General features: G+C 41.4%; 1 pseudogene; it reads left to right on the top strand.

Moving 5' to 3' along the window:
• The first annotated feature begins 3,174 nt into the window (after positions 1-3,174).
• LOC150004712 (nucleosome assembly protein 1-like 1 pseudogene) lies at positions 3,175-4,446 on the top strand (annotated as a pseudogene).
• The last annotated feature ends 1,435 nt before the right edge of the window (positions 4,447-5,881 follow it).

Raw genomic sequence — 5,881 nt, 5'->3', positions numbered from 1 at the left:
TTGCAGTTACCCTATCCTACCAGGGTCTGACTCTGTGGGCTTAGGTAACTCACTTCTTTGTGCACCTGCATGTGCCGGTAGAGAGGGCACACCTTCACATTGTGCCCCTAGAAAGCCCTAAGTTTTCTAACAAATGTAGGGTGGACTATTATGGTATGTGTGGATGTTTATTATGTACTTATTTATGCATTATCTCTATTGTAAGATAAACCCCATAAGGGCAGGGAGCTTTTTGGTTTTGTTCCCTTCTGTATTCCCAGTTTCTAGACTAATCTTGGTCCTTAGTAGTCTCTCAGTATTTTTAGAATAAATTAATTTCTAAAAACATGTTGGATCTATATGGAAGTTTTACCAAAAGTTCTGTTATAAAATATCAACTTGAACACCTTGTAACTATAGGAGTATTTTCCAAGCCCAAGGCTACCCGAGGGGCTTGAGATGCAGGCTCCTGAGCTAGATCCTGAAGGTGCTGATTGACTTAGCCCTGATTCCTATGATTCCTATGATATATTTGTGATTATTACTATTATTACTATTAATAACCACTCTACCTCGCCTTTATCGACCTCACGAAGGCGTTTGATCTGGTCAGTTGAAGCGGACTCTTCAGCTTGCTACGGAAGATTGGCTGTCCACCACATCTGCTTGCTGTGGTCATGTCCTTTCACGACAACATGCACAGCACGGTGTCCTACAACGGCGCAACCTCTGAGGCCTTCCCAGTCAGCAGCGGAGTAAAGCAGGGCTGCGTCCTCGCGCCTATGCTGTTCGGAATCTTCTTCTCCATGCTCCTCCAATACGCCTTTAAGGACTACAGCGAGGGTGTCTTCATTCACACCAGATCCGATGGCAAGCTCTACAACCTGGCCCGTCTACGAGCCAAGAACAAAGTCAAAGAGGTGCTCATCCGTGAGATGCTCTTCGCCGACGATGCAGCCTTGACATCACACTCCAAAGAGGGACTCCAGCAGTTAGTCACTTGCCTTTCCCACGCATGCAAGGAGTTCGGACTAGCCATCAGCCTGACGAAGACGAACGTTATGGCTCAAGGCACGGGGACTCCCCCATGCATCACCATCGACGGATACACCCTGGAGGTTGTCAACGATTTCACTTACCTTGGGTCCACCATCTCGAGCTCTCTGTCAGTCGACTTGGAGGTCAATCGGAGAATCGCCAGGGCAGCCACAGTTATGGCCAAACTGAACCGGCGAGCGTGGAACAATTCCAGCCTCACTGAGAAAACCAGACTGCGCATCTACCAAGCCTGCGTACTCAGCACTCTCCTCTATGGCAGCGAGACGTGGACCACCTACGCAAGGCACGAAAGGAAACTCAACAGCTTCCACATGAGGTGCCTGCGACGCGTCCTGCATGTCGCCTGGCAGGATAAGGTCCCCAACACCGAGGTGCTGAAGCGAGCCAACATGAGCAGTTTGCATGCAGTTCTTAGTGAGAGACGCCTCAGGTGGCTCAGCCATGTCAAAAGAATGGATGCAGGCCGTATTCCCAAAGACCTCCTCTACGGCGAGCTAGCAGAAGGCCAGAGGATGACAGGGCGCCCAAAACTGTGGTTCAAAGACATCTGCAAAAAGGATATGACACAATGCTCCATCAATCTCAACACATGGGAAGTTCAAGCAGACGACCGCCTAGCCTGGAGGCTCGCGGTCAGGCAAGGTACGTCACGCGCAGAGGCTGCGCGCAACGAGGAGGCGGTCCAGAAAAGATCGAGGCGGAAGCAGCATCAACAGCAGCAACAACATCCATCTGCCTTCACCTGTAACAAGTGCGGCAGGGATTGTCACTCCCGAGTCGGACTGCACAGCCATTCTCGGCGGTGCAGATAGACTCTCAAGAAGCTACGCCATCGTCTCTCAAGACGGACGGCTGCCGACGACGATTACTATTATTGTTGTTGTTATTTTTATTATTATAGTGGTGGCTGTCCTGAATTGGGTTTTTTAAAAGCACTTGACTAGATGATTTCTAATGTCCCTGCTTTCTCTGATGTCCTAGAAGATGGTTCCTGTGAGAAAAGAAATTAATGTCAAGACTCCTCAGAAGCAACTCTGAGAGCCATTCTTTTCAAAGACTGGTTCTCTTCACAAAAATTTGCTTATATTGCCTGAGAAGATTTCACTTCCTTCGTTTAGGGCTTGGGAGAAAAATCCCCTCAAGTAATTTTCACTGCTTTGTGATTAAACAAAAAGGTGAGAAGAAAGGGTGCTCCACATTCCTCTTGGGGCTCTGGGATTCCTAACGGATAGTAGAAGTCCTTGTTTATAAAAATATCACAGGTGTGCTCCTTCCCTGTGGCAGGCACAATGGAATAGGCAGTGAAGAAGGCTGACAAATTTTCTGTTCCCACATGGCTTAGACTCTAGTTGGGGACACAGATACTAAACAAAGACACACAAGCATTTAAATTAGTGTCATGAACAGGTGGGGCATAGAGGGTTTTTAATGCAGTGGAACTACTCTTTGTGATACTATAAGGATAGGTCCATATAATTATGCATTTGCCCAAACCCACAGAATAAACACCAAGAGTGAAGCTAATGTAACCACGGACTTTGAGTGACAATGAGGTGTCAGTGTAGGTTCATTGATTCTAATGAATGTACGCTTTGGAGGGGGATATATATATATATTTTTTTTTAATAATTTATTTATTTTGTTTTGTTTATTTATTTATTTTTAGAGAGAGAGGAAAGGAGAAAGAGAGGGAGAGAAACATCACTGTGTCGTTGCCTCTCACTCACGCCCCCAACTGGGGACCTGACATGCAACTTAGTCATGTGCCCTGACTGGGAATCAAACCAGTAACACCTGGCTTGCAGGCCGATGCTCAATCCACTGAGCCACAGCAGCCAGGGCTTTAGAGCGGAATATTGATAGTGGGGGAGATTGAAATTATATGGGGACTTGGGGATACATGGGCAATTTCTGTTTTTTTCTGCTCAATTCTGCTACGAACCTAAAACTTCTTTAAAAATGTGTTAAATTGCTTCATGTCCAATTCTTTACTTGGGAACATAGCAATTAAAAGGAAAGAACTGCTTTTTCAGCCCCAACTGCTCCCGGCGCTGCCTCCTGCTCCGCCTGCTGCCACCCTGAGTCACTTACTGCGCAGCTCCGGCCATCTGGCTCCCCGTACTAGCCATAGATATTTGGAGTTCTTACAATATGGCAGACGTTGACAACAAAGAACAGTCTGAACTTGATCAAGATTTGGATGATGTTGAAGAAGTAGAAGAAGAAGAGACTGGTGAAGAAACAAAAATCAAAGCGCGTCAGCTGACTGTTCAGATGATGCAAAATCCTCAGATTCTTGCAGCCCTCCAAGAAAGACTTGATGGTCTGATAGAAACACCAACAGGATACATTGAAAGCTTGCCTAAGGTAGTTAAAAGACGAGTGAACGCTCTCAAAAACCTCCAAGTTAAATGTGCACAGATAGAAGCCAAGTTCTATGAGGAAGTTCATGATCTTGAAAGAAAGTATGCTGTTCTCTATCAGCCTTTATTCGATAAGTGATTCGAGATTATTAATGCAATTTATGAACCTACGAAGAAGAATGTGAATGGAAACCAGATGAGGAAGATGAAATTTTGGAGGAGCTGAAAGAAAAGGCCAAGATTGAAGGTGAGAAAAAGGATGAAGAAAAACAAGACCCCAAAGGAATTCCTGAATTTTGGTTGACTGTTTTTAAGAATGTAGACTTGCTCGGTGATATGGTTCAGGAACATGATGAGCCTATTCTGAAGCACTTGAGAGATATTAAAGTGAAGTTCTCTGATGCTGGCCAGCCTATGAGCTTTGTTTTAGAATTTCACTTTGAACCCAATGAATAATTCACAAATGAATTGTTGACAAAGACATATAGGATGAGGTCAGAACCAGATGATTCTGATCCCTTTTCTTTTGATGGACCAGAAATTATGGGCTGTACAGGTGCCAGATAGATTGGAAAAAAGGGAAGAAACCATTAAAAAGAAGCAGAAACATAAGGGACGTGGGAGAGTTCGTACTGTGACCAAAAGAGTTTCCAATGATTCTTTCTTTAATTTTTTTGCCCCTCCTGAAGTTCCCGAGAGTGGCGATCTGGATGCTGCTGCTGAAGCTATCCTTGCTGCAGACTTTGAAATTGGTCACTTTTTACATGAGCATATAATCCCAAGATCAGTGTTGTACTTCACTGGAGAAGCTATTGAAGATGATGATGATGATTATGATGAAGAAGGTGAAGAAGCAGATGAGGAAGGGGAAGAAGAAGATGAGGAAAATGACCCAGACTATGACTCAGAGAAGGATCAAAACCCAGCAGAGTGCAAGCAACAGTGAAGCAGGATGTGTGTGGCGTTGAGGATAACCTGCACTGTAATAGCCTAAACACAACTATTATTTACTTACAGCCTTAGGTTTTTGTATTTTCTTCGTAGACTCAGTACTTCCTTTTTTAAAGGAAAGGAATTGATATTTTAAAGATAATTTTGTTCTACTTAGCGCTTTAACTTTAGTTTTTCTTCCAGATATGTTGAATGCAGAAATTTTCTCACACATTTTCATTCATTGCTACATAGTTTGGATCTTCTGGGTTATTTTTGTCATGTAATTATCAGATTACAGCTATGGAAATAAACAACTGTTAAATTAAACATTTTTTTTTTTTTTTTTGCTAAATTTTTCCTTGAAGAACCAAAGTATTTTTTGAGGTGGTAGTTAAATGGGTTTAAGTTTGCTTGCACTGGCTTTGCCTTTCATTACTTTGTTATAGAAATGCAGTGCCTATACTAAAACAATTTATCATTAAAAAAAAAAACTTGTCAAGATAAGTCTGTGGTTAAGGATTTCCAGTAACACCACACACATTAACTTAGATTATTAATGGATTTTATATTTTAGGTGATCTAGTTAACTGTAAAGAACCCTAACTCAATAGTATGGTTATTGGTTACCACAGGGAGATGAATAAAACCTAGCATTTTCAGAAGTTAAGCTTTATTATATTAACTGTACTTTTTAAATATTAACTAAGCATCTTTTCTTTGTGGTAGGGTCTACCTTCTGCTTCCCTGGAAAGGATGAATTTTCACCATTTGACAAGTTCATTTCAAGCTTTTTGTTGTTTATTTGTTTGCTTGCTTGTTTTTGTTTTTGCAGCCTAAAATAAAAATGTCAAATATAATTTTAGTTCTCACAAATAATGTCTTAATTTTGTACTAATTTAGGCAGAAGTAGAGCCCTAGCTTGAATTAAATATTGTACTTAGTTTACCAAGATATTGAAGAAAAGGGTGCCAACTTCGGAGGAGGTGTACTGCATGTAAGAAAGTGTAAGAAACAGACAAATGATATAATTTTTCTTTTATAAAAAAAGTTTTACAAGACAGGGCCCCAAACCTCTGATTAATTCCAATTCTTATTATTTAAAGTATGAGCATATTATTTACCCATGCTTCTGCTTACTATGTATTAAAATGGGTAGTACTGTTTACTTAACTACCTCACATGTGTTAGGTATATTAAGTTAAATTATATGAAATGTTTCTCAACCTTATTACAAGCTTAAAAATTGGACCTATTTGCACCTCAAATATGATATTCAGCCTTATATTCTACTACAGTTTGATAAATAAACCAGGAAACAAAAGTTAAATACTTTATTCTGGGATCTGGTCAGGCAATGCTCTTTGTGTGGCTCCTATTTTAATAGAAGTGGATGGATAGCCAACTGTGGTCCAAGGATTGTTTTTAGGTATTTTAATTATGACCATATTGTAGAGATCATGGTACCAAAATAGAAATAAGACTGAAGGGGTGGGGAATGCCATTAAACTTGAGATTGTAGGGCCACATTAAAATACCTCAGGCTAATT

The sequence above is a fragment of the Furipterus horrens genome, unplaced genomic scaffold (genome assembly GCF_987537825.1).
Source record: "Furipterus horrens unplaced genomic scaffold, mFurHor1.1.pri manual_scaffold_7, whole genome shotgun sequence".
In the NCBI taxonomy this organism is placed as follows: Eukaryota; Metazoa; Chordata; class Mammalia; order Chiroptera; family Furipteridae; genus Furipterus; species Furipterus horrens.
This window is presented reverse-complemented; position numbering and strand designations above follow the sequence as displayed.